The sequence below is a fragment of the Pinus tabuliformis genome, chromosome 2_1 (assembly GCF_031772625.1).
Source record: "Pinus tabuliformis cultivar Carrire ecotype Pingquan chromosome 2_1, CPIR1, whole genome shotgun sequence".
In the NCBI taxonomy this organism is placed as follows: domain Eukaryota; kingdom Viridiplantae; phylum Streptophyta; class Pinopsida; order Pinales; family Pinaceae; genus Pinus; species Pinus tabuliformis.
The window spans coordinates 208320123-208338409 of record NC_142299.1 but is presented as its reverse complement, the minus strand read 5'-3'; positions in this window follow the sequence as shown (position 1 = coordinate 208338409).

Genomic DNA, 18287 nt, shown 5'->3' with positions numbered 1-18287 from the left:
TCCAGCTCCAAAAGGAGTTTTGCAACATTTTAGAACCATCCAAAGAGACTTTATTTGGGGGAAGGGGGAGGAAAGAAAGAAATGGGCCTTGGTAGCCTGGGAGAAGATTTTCAAACCTAAAAAATATGGGGGTCTTGGACTGGATGATCCGGAAGCACTAAGTAAAGTTTTAGGGGTGAAATTATGGTGGCGCTGGGTAAAAGACCCAAAGGCGCAGTGGGCTAGTATCTGGAAAGAAAAATATGCCATCACTTGGCAAGATAATGATCTCATAAGGATGTTTGGCATCATAAAGGGCTCACACATCTGGAATAAGGCCTGGGGGAATAGAGGATTAGTACAAAAAAACAGCTTCTGGGAGATCAGAGATGGTGATCTTGCTTTGTTTTGGGAGGATAAATGGCAACAAGAACCTACACTGTTAAGAGAGGACCTTCTGGATCTCAAGAAAGAAACTGATACCAAAAGGTTATTTAAGGTAAAAGATTTTTGGGATCAAACCAATAGTGAAGGAAAATGGAGAACCTGGAAGAATATGGATCACAGGGAAGATAGCCCACTGAAAGCCAAAGCAGAGGCACTTCTGACAATATTGGAACAAAGGAAAATTTTAGTGACAGGGGGGCATGATCAACTTAGATGGGGCAACAATAATGCAGACACCTTCAATCTTAAGGAGGCAAAACACATACTCCTTGAGCTGGATTCCACTGAACCAGACAGGGTTTGGCAGAACATATGGAGACATCAAGGATGGATGAAGATTAAACTCTTCATGTGGTTGGTTCATCATAGGAAAATTCTGACTTGGGATAACATTCAGAAGAGGGGTGTTCTAGGCCCTTCCAAATGCCAGCTCTGTGAAGCCCAAGAGGAAACAATGGAGCACCTTCTCAATAATTGCATTTTCACCTCTTGGTTGTGGGATACTTTTGCCACCATTTTCTAGCAGATAGACAGGGACAAAGGAAGCATTATCAATACCCTAATCAATTGGAGACACAACTTCTCTAATTTTGATCTTCTAGGCTCAGCCTGGGCTTTAATGCCAAGCTTCATAATATGGACTGTCTAGAAAGAAAGGAAAAACATAATCTTTAAGAATGCAAAAATTCCCCCCCAACGCCTTTTTGAGAAAATATTAAGACAACTTAAGGAGACGGTAAGTACGATAGTGTGAAATTTCCCTAAGAATCCACCTTCAGAAGTTGAAACACAGATACTTCTTAAGTTGGGTATGCAGGGGCTTATTCCATAGGGCCTGGACAGGAAGGTTTTGAAACTGGATACTAAGCAGGATTATTGGCATCCTCCCCCTCAGGGTTTTTTGAAATACAACATTGATGGGGCTTCCAAAGATAACCCGGGTATTGCTGGCTCTGGAGGGGTGTTAAGGGATGAAAAAGGTAGTCTCCTTTTTATTTTCCATTGCCATTTGGGAGGAGCCACTAACAATATGGTAGAATTAATGGATCTTGAACAATGTTTATAATTCCTGAAGTAGGATAATCTCCATAATGTTATTGTCGAAGCTGATTCAGAGTTAATCATAAACTCGGTCAAAAGAATCAGTTGTGGCATGAAGCCAGAAAAAATCTCAAAACAATGGAGGCTACTCTAGGTCTTTCAAAGGATTCAGCTTCATCTTCGAGGCTTACGTACCATGAGTTTTAACCATGTGCGAAGGACAACAAATAAATTGGTGGACATCTTGGCCAATCAAGGAGTGCTCTGTACCAAAAGCAGGGTTGCGCTGAGTTGGCCTGAAATGCCTCTGAATAGATTAAAGGTGCAATGTCATGACCAAGCAGATGAGGACATAATGGTGTTTCGAAACAAAGACACAGAGGTGGGGTTTAGTTGATTTGGACTCTTTATGCAGTGTCTTTTCCGAAGTAAGAACATTCTGGGGATGCAGGTCACTGTCGGCCTCCCCTACCCTCGACAGTACGAACACAGGAATTTCAAATGGAAGTTGCTGAGCAGACACAGTTCTGTGGATGGTCGGCTGAATAGATGGATTTTCATTTTGCACTGGTTCATGCACCCACGGAGATGGGTTGATACGTGGGGCCAGAATTCCGGCTTTCCCAGTAGCCTTAAAACTCCTGTTTTCCTTTCTGTGGCGGCAATACCGCTCGCGAGGTGGTTTTTCATCCATCGCATGCCCTTCACGCGAGAAGCAGTTTTGCGGAGTTGGGAGCGATTCCACTCACCAAGCAACACATGGCATTGTATGGGGAAGGAATACCACCCTCATCGCGCGGTAACTATCGGTGGGTTAGGCTCGTGCGATATGCTCCTCGGCCATCAGATCATGCAAGACAGATCTACGGTCAGGAACAAGCGAGCATGTTGGTGGGTCCAGGATGGCTATTGCGTGGTTAATCACCGCGCTACTAGGTATTGCGATATTATCCTCCGCCTTTGGATCTAGAGTGGAGGATCGACGGTCAAGGAAAATGGTGCTGATCCGGGGAAGAATATCTTCCGGGAAGGTTTCGCGTCACGGTGGGAATTGGTGGCTTTCGCGCGCTCTACATGCTCAAGGGTTATCCCCCCATTCGGACCCAAAATCCTTTTAGTTGGGTCCCTAATTCCTCATTGGGTCCGATTCGAAATTTTAATTGTTTGCTTGTTTCCGGCCCGATTTGAGCCTCGTCCGTTCGATCTCCCCTCAGAGATCGAATGGTCTCGACTTTGTCTGTATTTTGTGGATATTGTAGTTTCTTTTTGGGTAGCAGATGGTTTTTCTTTGGCCCACAGTTCCTTTGGGACTGTTACATTTTATGTAAGTTGTTTTGCGATTTAATGAAATAGAAGGTACGACTCTTGCTTCAGCAAAAAAAGATATTAATATAAAAATCCATATTAAAAATATAATTCTTTTAATTATTTAATTATTAAATTAAAAATATAATCCTTTTAAAGTGGTTAACAACTCCTAATGCATTTAAGTATCTTCTCATAATTTAATTACATGTTGTAAGTATTGGTTTTCCCAAGAATAAAGTGGTTCGTAGTTTTTTTTAATATGTAGTGTGATTACATATCGAGGAAGTAAACATTCTTAGCAATGATGAGATGTTTTGGAAAAATTTGGTTTTCCCAAGAATAAAGTGGTTCGTAGTTTTTTTTTTTAATAAGTACTGTGATTTCATATCGAGGAAGTAAACATTCTTAGCAATGATGAGATGTTTTGGAAAAATTGACAAAGGTTTGAAGGGGAATTGATATTTATTATTTCCAGTGGTTAACATTAGACTTGCCATTGAGAAATTTCTTAATAATTTGTTTTGAGCATGACTTGCCATTGGGAAATTTCTTAATAATATGTTTTGAGCATATTGATTGTCAGCAGAAAATCAATGTGATTGAAGCTTGTATATGGAGGGGGCAGTTACATGTTTGCAAGTAGGAATTTTAAATTTTATCTTTTGAGTTGGCTAATCATCTTAAATGGTGTATTGACCTTCTAGCTAAGAGAACATTTTGACCTATATCTACCAAGTTTAAGCCGGAGTACACGCATGCCTCCTGCCATCTATGCTAGTTTTTTTATTTTTTGAGTGTTTTTGGGGAGGGGTTTTAATTTTTATTTTATTTTATTTTTTATTTTTTTTTCCAGCATGCATGCCACCATTTGACATAAAAGATTGTATGTTGTTTCTTGTGCTTGGTAATTTGTTTGTCTTGTAAATTTGTCTGAATTACAAAAGTTAGTGCTAAAAAATCCTTTCAATTGAATGCAAATTGCCATAAAGAGTTTTGATTTAGCTCAAAGGCACTTACAATTTAGAGGGATTGTAGAAGAATTCCCCCGTCATGTTGAATTATTCATGCGAGATTTCCTGCATTGTAAAAAATGTCAAATTAATAGCACTTTGACATATAAAAATAATAGGTTAAAACTCACTTAAAATACTATTGAAGTTGAGATATAATTCATAGAAGTTTAAATAATATTGAAATTGAAATATATTTCTTAGAAACTTAATGAATGTGAGATTAAAATGAATATAGATTAATTCTTTTGTTTTATAAATAAATTCAATATTATATTATTATTATGGATAATTTCATAATTAATGAAAGATGACAATTTTTTTATATAAATTAAAATCATTCAATTAAATTCATAATGAATAAATAAGTAAAAATATATTTCAAAATGAAATAGTGAACAATTTTATTGGGTAACTTAGCTTTCTATTAAGCTTTTATTTATTTGAAGAAATTGCCCTCTATTCTCAATTTGATTGTGCTATTTTCATATTGACATGCAAAGTTAATGAATTAATAACTTGAGATTGTAGTTTTCATTTTGTTATTAAATAATGTTATATTCTCTCTTGAAAAACTAATAATATTAAAATGTTAAATTCAAATGTACATGTATCTTTGAAATGATCACAATTTAACACTCTTTACACATTTTAGAACCATAATTCATTTCAAAATCCCTATTCTAATTATTCCTCAAATATTGTTACTATTCAATTACAATTTTTCATTTTCTGAGGTGAATAATAGTTAATAATACAAATTAGAGTTATGGATGAGGTTTCCAACCTTACCCTGCTTAATGTGAAAGGTGTGTATTTCCCATTAATTTTTTCTAACTATCATGTTCCGCATGCAACACTTTTAGTTGGAAAATCTATACAACTATCAATTTGATTGACATATGTGAGGGCTCGTCCAATTGAATAGATGTGTGTCAAGCTGTAGTGCATAAGATTCACATTAGAGAATATTCTTTCGAGGTCAACCATTTTGTCGGGTTTTGCTTTTGCCACGTAGTGTGCTTTCTGGGATGATGTCGATGTCTCCTTCACGCATTGTTCATGACATGTGGAAGGTGCAGGTGAGCCCTTCATGTCCACTTAAAATAATTAACACAAATTTAAAAGTAAATAAATCATAATTTATTATCAACATTTTGGCTTTTTTCATAGTGAACTTGATTATTTGTCATTGTCTACCTATGGTATGTTTTGGAGTTTTCCAGTGGATTTTTCTTAGGATCCTAAAAGGATTGGTTTGTCACAAGTTTGAGCTATAAACTCTCCACAATATGAGTGTTCCAAGAGTTTTTCAAGATGTTGAATCTATATATGTAGTCAAAAACTCATTTTAAATAACAAAATATCATGATTTAATCAAAAACATTTTGTGGGATTCCATCCCAAAACTTCAAAAAGTATAATAGCTAGAGAATGCCTTATTATTTACTATTTATGTCCAAAACAATATTTTTGGACCACCTTTCCCGAACAAATATTATTTTAATATTTCTTTCATTCCCACTTCCAACCTATATAATATTTTAATATTCACCTTATATTGGTGCAAATATATTTTTCACAACACTTTTCACTTCCATTACTTACACTTAGACAATTTTCCAATGATAACCAATTTGCACCAACATTTTTTTTCATTGTGCAAATTACATAGTCCATACTTAGTCTATTTTCTAGCTATGCAAGTTGAGGGTGTAGGTTTTGAAGAACTTTCCCACAAAGATGTACTCCCTCATGGATCATCCAACAAAGACTTACTTTTACATGGATCATTCTACAAAGACATGCTTAGTATAATTTCTTAGGCAGAGAAGAATTATCATAGTGTTAAAACAATAATATGAATATATTTATGTTAATGAAGTAAGTAATTCTTATTACCATGAAAGGATAAAGGAAGAGCTTATCTCATAAGCATAAATTCCACAGAAACTCTTACATGATAAAACAATAAATTTATATCTAAACATGCAATGGATAACTCTTGCCCACCAAAAATATAGGAGAAAGAATAAAATTTCTATCAAATGAGGGAGAATGTCTCAAAAAATACCAATTAGAATATTTCTATGTGAAATACGTCAAATTTGATCAACCCTTCCAATTAGATAATTGATGAGAAATTAAGATTAATACTTTATTTTACATTTTATATTCATATAAGTAACTTTACTCATATCTAGGTGAACGAGAATACAAATTACACCACCAAGAATTCTAGAGACATTTAAGCATCATGTTACATCTAGTGCCTGCATACATGATAATTTTGAGGTTGAAGAATCCAAAAAAGGCTCTTACACTTTGTGACAACAAAAAACTCTTTAAGTTTTCCAACTTAAACATGTATTATGTTCCATGGTTGTACCAAAAACTACATACTATACATTAATTTTATAATAGATTTATAGGGTTCATGATTTCATTGATTATTTCTTTAATTAGTTATTCGCTTGTTTTATGAAGAATTTTCTAATCGAATCTTCAATATAATACATTGATATTTATAGGATTTCTCTTGTTTTAGGAATAAATTACATATTTATATTCAATTTCCTTCCAAATTCAACACTCAACTATTCACCTAAGATCAAATTCCAACTCAACGCTAGTTATAAAACACTAAATAACAATATCATTTCATTACAAGACAAAAGTTTATACACTTATTTGAACAAAAGTAGTATGTTGGAAACTGAAGAAGCTAGAGCCACTCTCTACACAACTGTAGGCACAACTAGACTACAAATGTCTTTCCACTAGCCACCATTGAGCTAGATTTGATGGCTTAGGAGGAAGCTTCTCTCAGAGTTCTATAGATGGAAATTAGGTTAAAGGACATGAAGGATACTCTCCTTCATACACAAAGATTCCTATGTTGTCTTTCAACCACAGAGCCAGGCCTTGTTATCTCTCATCATGTGACCACTTTGGGTCTACAGAGCATAAGGGAGCCATTTTTAGTGTTTTTTGTGCATATATTCAACAATATTTCTTAACATTTTCATTTGGAATTCTAGCTTAGGCTGAGAAATCCATCATTGACTTCCATCACTAATCCGATAGTCCATAATTTCACATATAGACGATTCTTTGTCACCCCAAGAAAAGTCACATTTTCAACCCACGTGGTTTTGGTTTTTATTCGAAAGTTCTAATGGTTCACTCGCATACACCTCTCTCTCTCTCTCTCTCTCTTGCACACATTTCGCTTACACTACTCACCACTCTCCTCTACCCTGCTCCACCCCACACATGCTCCCAACATGAAAATTTGGGGTTCCTCCTCGAGCTACGTGGTCCCTTAGAAGTCTAGTAGCTCAGTAAGACTTCCATAATTCCTTCCCACAATTGCTAGTAGTTGGGTGGTTAAAATATCAAACTAGAATTTTAGTACATTGAATTTAGGTAAAGTAGTCCGCTTCCCAGAGCCCCCTTACAACTGATCCCTCAAGCATTGAGAGTCATGCTAGGTGGTCTCTTCTTTAGTTTTAGCAATATATTTAATAAAAAATAATATATACATCAAATGAATTTTGTTAAAATACCCACACTGACCATTCTAGCATTATTTATCTTAATTGCATATCACAAAACATGGGTTTTAAAAAGGGGTGTTATTTATGTGCTCATCCTTAACTGCATCTTTTTCAACTATGAGTTTTATTTCCATTTTTATAAGTTCTAGATTTATTATATGTCTAGACTATATTATCATATCTTATCTTAAGACAAACCTAGTGTCCTACAAGGCAAAGTCTTAGTCACTTTTTCCTACAAGGCAGATTCATCTAGTTGCTTTGTTGAACTTGATTTGTTACTCTATGTCTTAAATGCTTTGTATGTCCTAGTTTCCCAACTAACAAGTAATATTACTATTTTTCTAAGCTTTTTAATTAAGGAGGTGTTTTGAACTCATCTCTCAACACTCATTGGTCTGGTTTTCTCAACGAGGTAAATTAACCATGTAGCCTCTATAGTTTTATTCTAATTGTGTATTTTATGTTTCAAAATAAAATAGAAATGAAGCCCTTAAAGAAAAAAAAATAAAATAATTCATTTAAGTGCAGTTTGTGTGCTCTTACTATGAAGGCATATAGTTACTGCCCTAGTATTTTTTGTTAATTTTGCATCATAATAATTTATGTTAAACTTAAATCTATTAGAGTTATGATAATTGGTATTATGAATTACTATTAACTTTAGAAGAATATGAAAAGTCTCAACTAAATATGAATAGTCATCTAGATTTTAAGAGACCTCTTAAAAGATAAATTTAAATGCCATAATTCATGTACTTACATGTGTATTTATATGAATTATTTTAGGGTGGTTGAGTTTAAATTCTCTTGAGGCATTTATTTGTGATTGTTAGCTTAGAAATTGAAAAATTTTAGGGATGAAAAATTATCTTAAATGTAAAAGCCTTGACAAAATTTACTAATTTTTAATATACAAACTTTAAAATACTTAAAATTATTTTAATAAAAATATTTAATAATTTTAATAATTTTAATAATTTTTATAAAAAGAATTACTATTTTAAAATTAAAATAATTTCAAAATCTCTATTCTAACTATTTCTCAAATATGGTTACTATTAAATTATAACTTTTGATATTTTGTTCTCACATGAATAATAATTTAATAATACAAAATAACATAACCCTAATGGGTTAGGATTTCAATATTTCACGAGGTGTATTTCCCACTAATTTCTTCGATACTTAATGTGAAAGTTTCCGATTAATTTTTTCTAAGCAACCTATTCAATGCAACACTTTTTAATTGGAAAATTTGTAATGATATTAATTTGGTTGTCCATAAGATTCATAGCGGAGAACATGCTTTCGAGGTCACCGGTTGGAAAATCGTCCGGCTCCGGCTGCCGGCAATCCCTCCGCCCTCCGCCACCTTCCCCTCGCTCCGCTACCCTCCTTCGCCGCCCAGCCTTCCCTCGCGATTTGACAGAGCCTGACAATGGAAATTGAGTATCTGTAAATCCTGACATCCCCTGACAGAGGATGTGACGAGCTCGAATGTCGGGCACAGAGAGGAATGGCTCCAATTCGAATTGAGGAGGTCCCACGGTTGCTCCCTCACGCAATTTCCTTGCCGCCGCTCTGTAATTGCCCTGACCTTCGCAAGTCCGCAAGTCCGCTCTGCAATTCCCCGGAGCTCTGCAACTCCTTTCTTTTCCGCGTATTAATGTATAATGTGTTGACCAGCAATGTCTGGAAGAAATTTCAAAGCTTGGAGGTTGGAGGGGCAGCGTTGTTGCTGATCCGAACTCAACTGTCTTAGGGTTTCGAACTCTTCAACGACATGGATACCAGGTGTTTCAGGTATAGAACCACATCTTATTAACAAGTCACTACCTGTAGATATTGATTGTTAATATTTAATATCAGAGGTGTTGGAATACTTCAAAAACCAGAAGGTGCAGTTTCCCCGATTTTCCATTCAAAGAGTTGGGGAGAGTCCCCAATTTAGTTCGAACGTCCTTCGTTCAAGTGAGGAAGTTATGGAAGAGGCTGAAATCCTCTCCACCATATATTTAAAAGAAGCCGTCCAAAAGATTCCGCCTCCAATTTTGTAGCGCAGGTGAGGCAGAGGGCTTGATATGAAGCACTTAAAACAGATCTTTAAATAAAATCCGTCCAAGTTCAGGTACGCTCTGTTATTTTACATCTGTTTACATCTACATCTGAAGTTTTTAAAGATTGCTTTAAAGAACCCTCAAACATTGAAAATTTTCACTAAAGGGTTTTGGATTTACAGAAATGGCCGTGACCCCTAGAGCCTTCTGCCTCGCCTTGTTATCTTTTGAACAGCAGCAACCAGATTGCCGTGTGTAGCAAAGGTTTTCGGATATAAGGTATTAACGAGCCAGAACTTTAGCCAGATGCTGTGCTCAGGTTTGGCAGGGTTGTTCTGTGGGAGATCCGAAAGTTTCCAGATTGTGATGGAGACGATTGCCAATTGTCTGATAAAATGCCTAATCAGCAGTTGACAATGACAATGAAGGCAGCTCGGAAGTCCGCCCCGGCAAAGGATGGATGAAGAACCCCATAGGCTCAGATCTGACATGATTGTTCTGCGCGAGGTCCGAAAGCTTTCATATTGTGATGGAAATGATTGCCAAGACAAAAGGGCTGCAGCGTAAGAATTTGATGAATTATCTGACTGCTAAGTCTTTGATGGCTGGTAATTGTTTGTAATATTGCATTTGAAGTGTTTCAAGAAATTCTTGTTCAGCAATTATTTGAGCAGATCCTGATGCCAAGTAAGGATTTCAGTCTATAAGATAAAGATGATATACGGAAATCCTTCTGCATAGGATTTCAGGCTATGATAATGATGATATACGGACATCCTTATGCATGCGGGGGAATTTAACATGATGTGGTTGATTTATGAATTTTTTTTTAAAGTTATTTTATTAATTTATAATAGAATTGGTGTATCATTTTAGGATATATTTTGATTGTAAATGGAATGGGCCTCATTAACAGTCTTCACCTCCTTGGATGGCTAAGTTTAATCATGTTTTTTCGGAGCTCAATGAACCAGATATCTTTTCAGCATATCCCCTGTTCCAGGAATGTCCAGGCTGATCTCCTCTCTAAGGATGGTCTTGGCATGCAGCCAGGTCTATGCTCTTTATCAGTGATGCATGATGGAATCTCCTTTCTTATTCAGGATTTCAGTATCAACAGAATGCGACTCCTCTCCATAGTAAGGCAAGCGAGTTCTCTGAGCTTCAGTTCTATACGAATGTGACTTATCAAGTTTTCCTTAGTGTCTTTTTACTTCTTCTGCTGAATGTACTGAATCTAATCTGTTAAGAAGATATGGGTAATGTTTTTGCTTCAGGGTTCTGTGAATTGGATAAATCTGTTCCACTATATAGTATCTGGTTTTGGGCATCTCATAGCCCCAAAAAAATGTAATGTATTGCAGACCTTTATATTTCCTTAATATAAATCCATGATGTTTTTTTTTTCTCTGAAAAAATATGGAATTTGGTGATATAATTTTGGGTAAGAATGTGATTCTTTTATTTAAAATGTGTTTTTAGTGAATAATTTCTTTATCTAATGTGTTTCTGAATGTATAATAAGTGTTTCTATAAGGTTAAATGATGGAAGGATATATTTTGGTTCTATGATTATTATATAGGCATAATCTGGAATTTGGTGATAAAGTTTGGGCAAGAATGTGATTTCTTTATTTAAAATGTGTTTTTGAATGAATAATTTTTATTATTTAAAATGTGAGCTTGAATGCATAATGGATTCAATGCCATGAAAAGTCCATAGAGCATAAGGATTTTGCAAACAACTCAACATTATGGTTTTAAGAAATCCTTGCCAAAATATAGACTACACTTTATCATATAGGTAAAAATCCAACTCTTATATTGGCATCCTAATGTGGTGGGCATTGCAGTACCTTTTAGGATGCAATGGCTCATGCTTTGAAGCTTTCACTTATTTCTAGTGTCTATATGGTAAAACAAAATGAAGAGGTGCTAATGATGGAGATCACAGCATTATAGGTTACTTATCCACATTCTTTATATAACAAGATGTTACACTAAAAAATGTCACCATGGCTATTTACAGTCGGTATGGCTCAATCAACAGTCATACTACCCTTTTGAGCAAGTCTTATGCCTCTACTATTCATATCAAACTCCAAGAAAGAGAGAAAGTCTTTATAAAACATGTTTATCTCTAGGTACGCAGGTTCTCTCAAGCCTTGCCTGCGGGTACGCACCTTTTGTTCATAAGGTTTGCGTCCAAGGACGCTCTGTATCTAAAGGGGCAGGTGCGTCCCTCTGAAAAGGTTAAAATGCGCAAGTTTTATCTTCAAAAACTTACTTGTGGTCATTTCTAGAGCATTCTAGAAGATTCTTGGATGAGTATTGAGCGCCTCCAGATGGTTCATGCACTCTTATCAAAGAGGAACTTATCCCATCAATAAGGGAGTGATCCCATCCCAAGAGGGGACTATCCCATTGATGGTGGACCTGATTAACTTCCTCTTGAGCACTATAAAAAGAGGCATTGAGCCAGAAGGAAGAAGGTTGAAAGCTATAGATTTCTAAGGGTAAATGCTGCAGGAATTAGGACTCCCATTTAGAAGCTTGTGAGGAGAGATTGTCATCTTTACTTGTTCTATTTGGAAGTGGGTGAGCTTTGTCAAAGTAGAGGAAGACTCTTGTGGACCCTGGAAGGAGCTTGCACAACACCAAGGCTCAGGTTGTAATGGTTCCTTTTGATTACCTTTAATGCAAATTGGTCCATTCTTCTCAATAGCTTGTTGTTAATGGGTTATTTCATGTACTCCTTGGTCTATGTGTTGAATATGCTTTGTTTTATGTTATAATCAGGTGCTATTTAATTGTTTGACTGTTGGTGATTGCAGGTTTTGGAGAAAGGGAGGAGCTCATCCGGATCAACAAAGCTTGGACTTCTACAACAACGTTTGGACAAAGGTAAGAATGAAACACTTGATTTCTCATATCATAATGTATGTTTAGAGAAGGATAGCTCCAGTTTGTTTTGTTTGTCATTAGAATGTCTTAGACTTCTAGGAAGGTCAGCTGTGTCCGCACCCTTGACTGATTCCGTGTGACAAATTGGCTTTAGAGAAGAATCTTTTCTTTTGTTTGAACTTTGCTTTGAGAAAATTGATTTATTTTTCTGGTTTTGGCTCTGTGATCTTGTCTCTGGGTGGGTTAGCTTAGGATTAGTTTTATTTTTGGTTTTCTTGAGTTTTTCAGTAGGACGCACCCTCTGAGTGCTACACAGTGCGTCCCTGGACGCACTTTTGCTGTGTGCACAGAGCGGGCCCGCACCTGTGCTAACGGGTTGCCTGCGTCCCCTGCCAAAATTTGAGAAAATTCCACTTTTTGCCTTTTTTGCTCTTAGATTTTTTTTTTCCTTAGTTTTTTCTGCCCAGATTCATCAGTTCCTCGTCCAGAATCTTCACCTGAACTGGTTTCATTAGCATTAAGTGTTTTAGTGGATTTCGTCGAAGTGTAAGCCCTAGGGTTTGATTTTGAGTAGGTCTTGTAGTGACTTTAGCGGTAGGAATTGTCAAAGCCTTAGATCTCTCTGGTTTTGTCAACTTTCTAAGAAGTCAGACCTGTTCTAAAAGTCTACCTGTAGAAGTAACTTACCATCAAGTTGTCTTTTGGGCTATTTTTGAAATACTTGTTGTTTAAAGTCTTGAATTCCATTTTACGAAAAGAACAAAAAGATTCGAGTTTTCTTTTGGCTAGTCTTTTGATTCTGCATTAGCTAGTCCTTGGTTTGATTTTGATCAAGTAAAACATCCTAGAATCGTCTTTGAGAGCTTTCGCCTTGTTAGGTTTACTTAGAGTAATCTCTCTTTTGATTTGCTTATGAGTCAAGTTTTCATAGTTTTGTAGCTTTTGAGATTGTTTTTTGTTAAAGGTAGGTTTACATGCTTTATTGAAAAAGAAAATACAAAAATATCTCCTTTGAAAAGTTTTGTTTCAAGTAGCTTTAAAAGTTTTTGAAAGAAAAAGAGTTTTTCGTGCAAGTAAAGAGTGGTTATGTTTGTGTGCTCGAAAAGAAAAAGAGAATTGTTTCTTTGATTGTCTTTTCTAAAGAAGTTGTTTTCTCTAAAAAATTGCATTCTCTCAACTCTTTTAGTTAAAGATTTTCATTGAAAAAGCAAAAGTAGTATAGATCATCTTAGGTGCATCTTTATAGTGGTTGGAGTCGAGTCTATACACCATTGGTTTCACTTCCATCACCTTGTGACTTTAAAGAACAACCTTAAAAGTAACGCTTAAAGTAAAATTGAACTAGTAACTTTTATTTTCTAGGGCTCTAAAGCACCAACATAGCTTAGGCTAGTGTCTTGGAATAGGTGAGTACTTAACTCTCCAAGGCAGTAAAACAAACAAGTAGTCGATCTTGTGATAGAATCAAATCCAATTGTTACATTTACACTCTGGGAAAGCTCCTCTTAAAGGAGAAGCACGAGCTTGTGTCCGAACCAGTGAGGGGATCATTCCCCCCTCGTTGGGAACGACGCCAGACAGTACGTATTACAAATGGTAAACCTCGGATTAACCATTGTCGAGGAGCCAGGGGTCACTTATCGGTAAACCTTGGATTACTGTCAAGGAGCCGGTAAGGGGATTGAGCTTGTTACTCTGCCCTTGCGTGCTGTCGGAGTTTAGACTGTTCCCCCAGGTGTACTTGTGGTCGTTGGTAACCTTAGTGACCATAATCTCTAGGATTCTACCCAAGGTGACGGTGGAGGGAAGGTCCCACTGTACCTGGAGCAGACGTCGGCTATACTCACTTGGATTTTCTGGGGGTTCACTTCACTCGAGACGGTTAAAGTGGAGGAACTTGGTCCAGTCTATTCATTAAGCAGGTTGTCGGCGTAACTGTTCCACCCGCCATTTCTGTACTGAATCCTGCGAGGTTGGACCTAATCACCAACTAGCGCTTTTGGTCCGGAAGATACTGTTTGTGTTTGGTTTGGTGCCCTAGATTCTTTAGGCGTGTGATTCAATTTGTTTGGTTCTTTAGAGGCTTTAGGTGGTTTGATTTGAAATTTTATTTTGTTTTCGTTTGTAGTAGTTAAAAGTTTTTAGCTGTGGCGGAATTACCGAGACAGTCCTGTAGAATTCGGGGCCAGTCTCCTGAAGTTGTTTCTGTGGCCGAATTGTTGAGACAATCCCGTAGACTTAGGGGTGAACCTCCTCGAGACGACCCCAGTAATTTAGAAGGTTTAAAGGTCCTTGTAACTCCTCCTAGTGGCAGTAGAGTAGGTTCACCTGAAGAAGGAGAATCTTCCTTGGTAGTCCATCCAGATTACCAAAGTTTAGAGACAGGTTATAATCCCGAAGCTGTTACAGTTTCTGAGCTTGTTGGTAGTTTTTCGTCTGCTAGCGATACAGGCGAAGAACCAGAAATATCCGAACCTGTTACTCCAACTCCTAGTGTTCCTGATTCACCGAGAATAGAAAGAATTATTACCGAAAATCTTCCTGTTGGTTTGATTGCTATAGAAGAACTTGTTCCAGAGGAAGAAATAGGCGTCTCTGATCCTGAAGATCAAATTACCCTTGATCTAAGGGAGCGTGAATCCATCTTTTACAGTCCTCCTAGAAGTACTACTTGGTACCTTTCGTTAACCAATTATTTAGACAACTTTGGTTTTTCCACACCTCGAACTCCTTTTCCACCTAGAGGAATTCATACTCCTGTAAATATGTCTGGTCAGTCATCTGTGTTTACACAAAGTCCTGAATCTTTTTTACATGGCGGTCCTTCTGTTCCTACTGGGTATCAATCTCTTTCTGGTACCTTTGCGGGAGCATCTCCTCAACCCATTGATCATGGGTTATTAGTTGGAAACAGTGGTAATGTACCATTGAGTGTAGGAGACATTTACATGATGTCAGGTTCAGTTCCCGTTACCCAACCTCAAGGTGGCCAATTACCGCCTAGGGGGCAGCCTTCGTTAATGCCTGGGGGGCAACCTCAAGGTACTTCATTCGTGTCTGGGGGGCAACCTCAAGGTCAGTACGCTCCTATGGGGCAATACATACCTCAAGGTCAACCCCAGCCTCAATATGTACCCCAAAGTCAACCTCAGTATCAATATCAACCTCAAGGATGGCAACCTCAAGGATGGCAACCCCAAGCGTATCAACCCCAAGGGTATCAACCTCAAGGATACCAACCTCAAGGTCAAGGTCAACCCCAATACCCGTATTTACCTCAAGGTTATCAACCTCAGGGTCAATACTTAGGTCAAAGTTATCAACCACCTCAAGGGCAATCATATGGGACTGCACCTTACAATTATCAATCCTATCCTCAATCCGGCTATGGATCTCAGTACCCTCAACCTGTTATGGGTCAATACCCTGGAATGTTAGTGTGGGATCCGTCACAGGGTCAACAGATGTTGCAGCCAAGTATACAATCGGTACCTCAAGCAGGACAACCTGTAGTTCCTGGTCCACCCCAGCAACCGCAACCTGTCCAGTCAAGTGTTCAGACCCCTGTAACTTCGGTAGTTACTCAGCCGCCAATTGCACCTAAAGAAGAAGGCTAAAGCAGACAAGGCTCCAAAGGAGAAAACTGAAAAGTCGGAAACCAATGACGAAAAGCGCAAACCTCGATATCCTTGTCTTATTTGTGAAGAGGATAATTTTACGAGAGATTGCCCTCATCGGGCCGAGGTAGTGAAAATAGTCAAAGGTTCTCCCACTCCTGCTGTGTTAAAAAATCCATTTCCGGAGCAGGAGAATAAGATGATAGGTTCTTCCTCGAATGCCAGTGAAGAACCCATTTTGATGATGTCTCATGTGAGGATTGTGACTCGATCGCAAGATTATGGTAGTAAGAATCCTATTGATGGCAAAGAAGCAGAATCTTCTCACTCTAACCCATCAACCTCAGCTCCTGGTTCCGATCCACTACAGATCGAGAAACCTAACCCAGACTTAGTAATTAAACCGTCCGCCAAGGGTGTACTTCGAAGGTCTGCTTTCAATCCACATACGAGAGCGGCCCAGAATTACAACATTGTTGAGGACTTAGCTGTTTCACCCTCCGCAATGTCGGCGTTAGAAGTGCTGCAATCATGTCCAGCACAACGAAAATTGCTTTTGTCGGCTATAGGAGCTGTTGACGTTCAGGATCCGAATCTAATGATCTTCGATCTCGAAAATAGTACACCACGACTCCCCCATCAAATGGCTTTCCAAATTCCAGTGATAGTAAAAAACAGGCCTATTCATCGAACTATGATTGATGAGGGAGATTCTACGTGTATTATGTCCATTCAATGTTGGAGATCCCTTGGTTCTCCTTCGTTGAACCAATCCCCCACCATCCTTAAGGCCTTTGATGGCCGTGGGTTCCGTCCGTTTGGTATTCTACAGGAATTGCCTATAAGGGTAGAAGGTAAAACCGTTAGTCTGGATGTGGAAGTGGTTGATGCCCCTCTAGACTACAACCTTCTTTTGGGTCGAAGTTGGTCATATGCTATGACAGCGGTCGTTTCATCGGTCTTCAGAGTAATTAAGTTTCCACACAACGGTAAGATCATGACTATTGATCAGTTGACATACTTTTCATCCGACCCAGCCTCTTCAAAGAGTATCCAGCATGTCGGTAAGATGACAATCCCTTATAAGGACGTTGGTGTAGGTTTAGTTAAGGATTCCGGTTTACTGGGAACTTTTCCTCTCCCTCCACTCAGCGTAGAACCTTCGTTTGCAACGATTCATATGATTACGTCAGAAAACATTATTTATGATGATCCTTGGTATGTTCCATCTGACTCTGAGATAGACTCATTCGGTAATGCTATGCCTTTGAGTCCATATGAAATTGCTTATGAAGCTCTTATGTCTTTTACCGACTTTCATTCAACCGAAGTCGACCAAATGAATGTGGTCAGTGAAGAATCACTTTTCACCTCAACCTTAGAACGGATAGCGTTTCCCAAAGTCGTGTCATCTGATGAACAACTTCGCGAAATCCTAAGTGTAGACGATCTACCATGGGAAGATCTCCATCACAGATCTTCGTTTTTACCTAAGGATGATGCATTTGAAAATGATTTTTCATCTATCTTTACCACTGAATATGTCAAAGACGCTCAGGATCCAACGAAACATTCTGATTCAGAGTTGAATTTAGGGAATATTTCTCGTACTATTCCCATTGATATTTCAGTGAAGCCCAGAATTGAGGAGAACATTCATATAGGTGCCTCATGTACAGAAGAAGAAATCCAAACTTACAAGGCCCTATTCCAAGAATTCCGCGATGTGTTTGCATGGTCTTACGAGGAGATGCCGGGAATCGATCCTGCCATTGTTGTTCATGAAATCAAAACCTACCCGGATGCTAAACCCATTCGGCAACGGTTGCGTCAGATTCACCCTCGAAAAGCGGCTGCGATTAAAGCCGAAGTCGAAAAGCTGTTGAAAGCAGGTTTCATTTATCCAATCCCGTTAACGGATTGGGTATCGAATATTGTTCCAGTCAACAAGAAACAAGGAACAATAAGAATCTGTATCGACTATAGGGATATCAATCGAGCTTGTCCAAAAGACAACTATCCTACGCCTTATATCGATCAAATTATTGATGATTGTGCCGGAAGTGAAATGTTTTCCTTCATGGATGGTTTTTCGGGCTATAATCAAATCAATATTCTACCTGCCGACCAACCAAAAACGGCATTCATTTGTCCATGGGGAACATTTGCTTATTGCAAATTACCTTTTGGGCTTAAGAATGCCGGAGCCACTTTTCAACGGGCAATGTCTTACGCATTTCACGACATCAAGCACATTGTGCAACCGTATCTCGATGATTTGCCTGCTCATTCTTTACGACGAGCTGATCACCTTGACCACCTACGAGCAATCTTTATGAGGTGTAGGCATTATCGAATTCG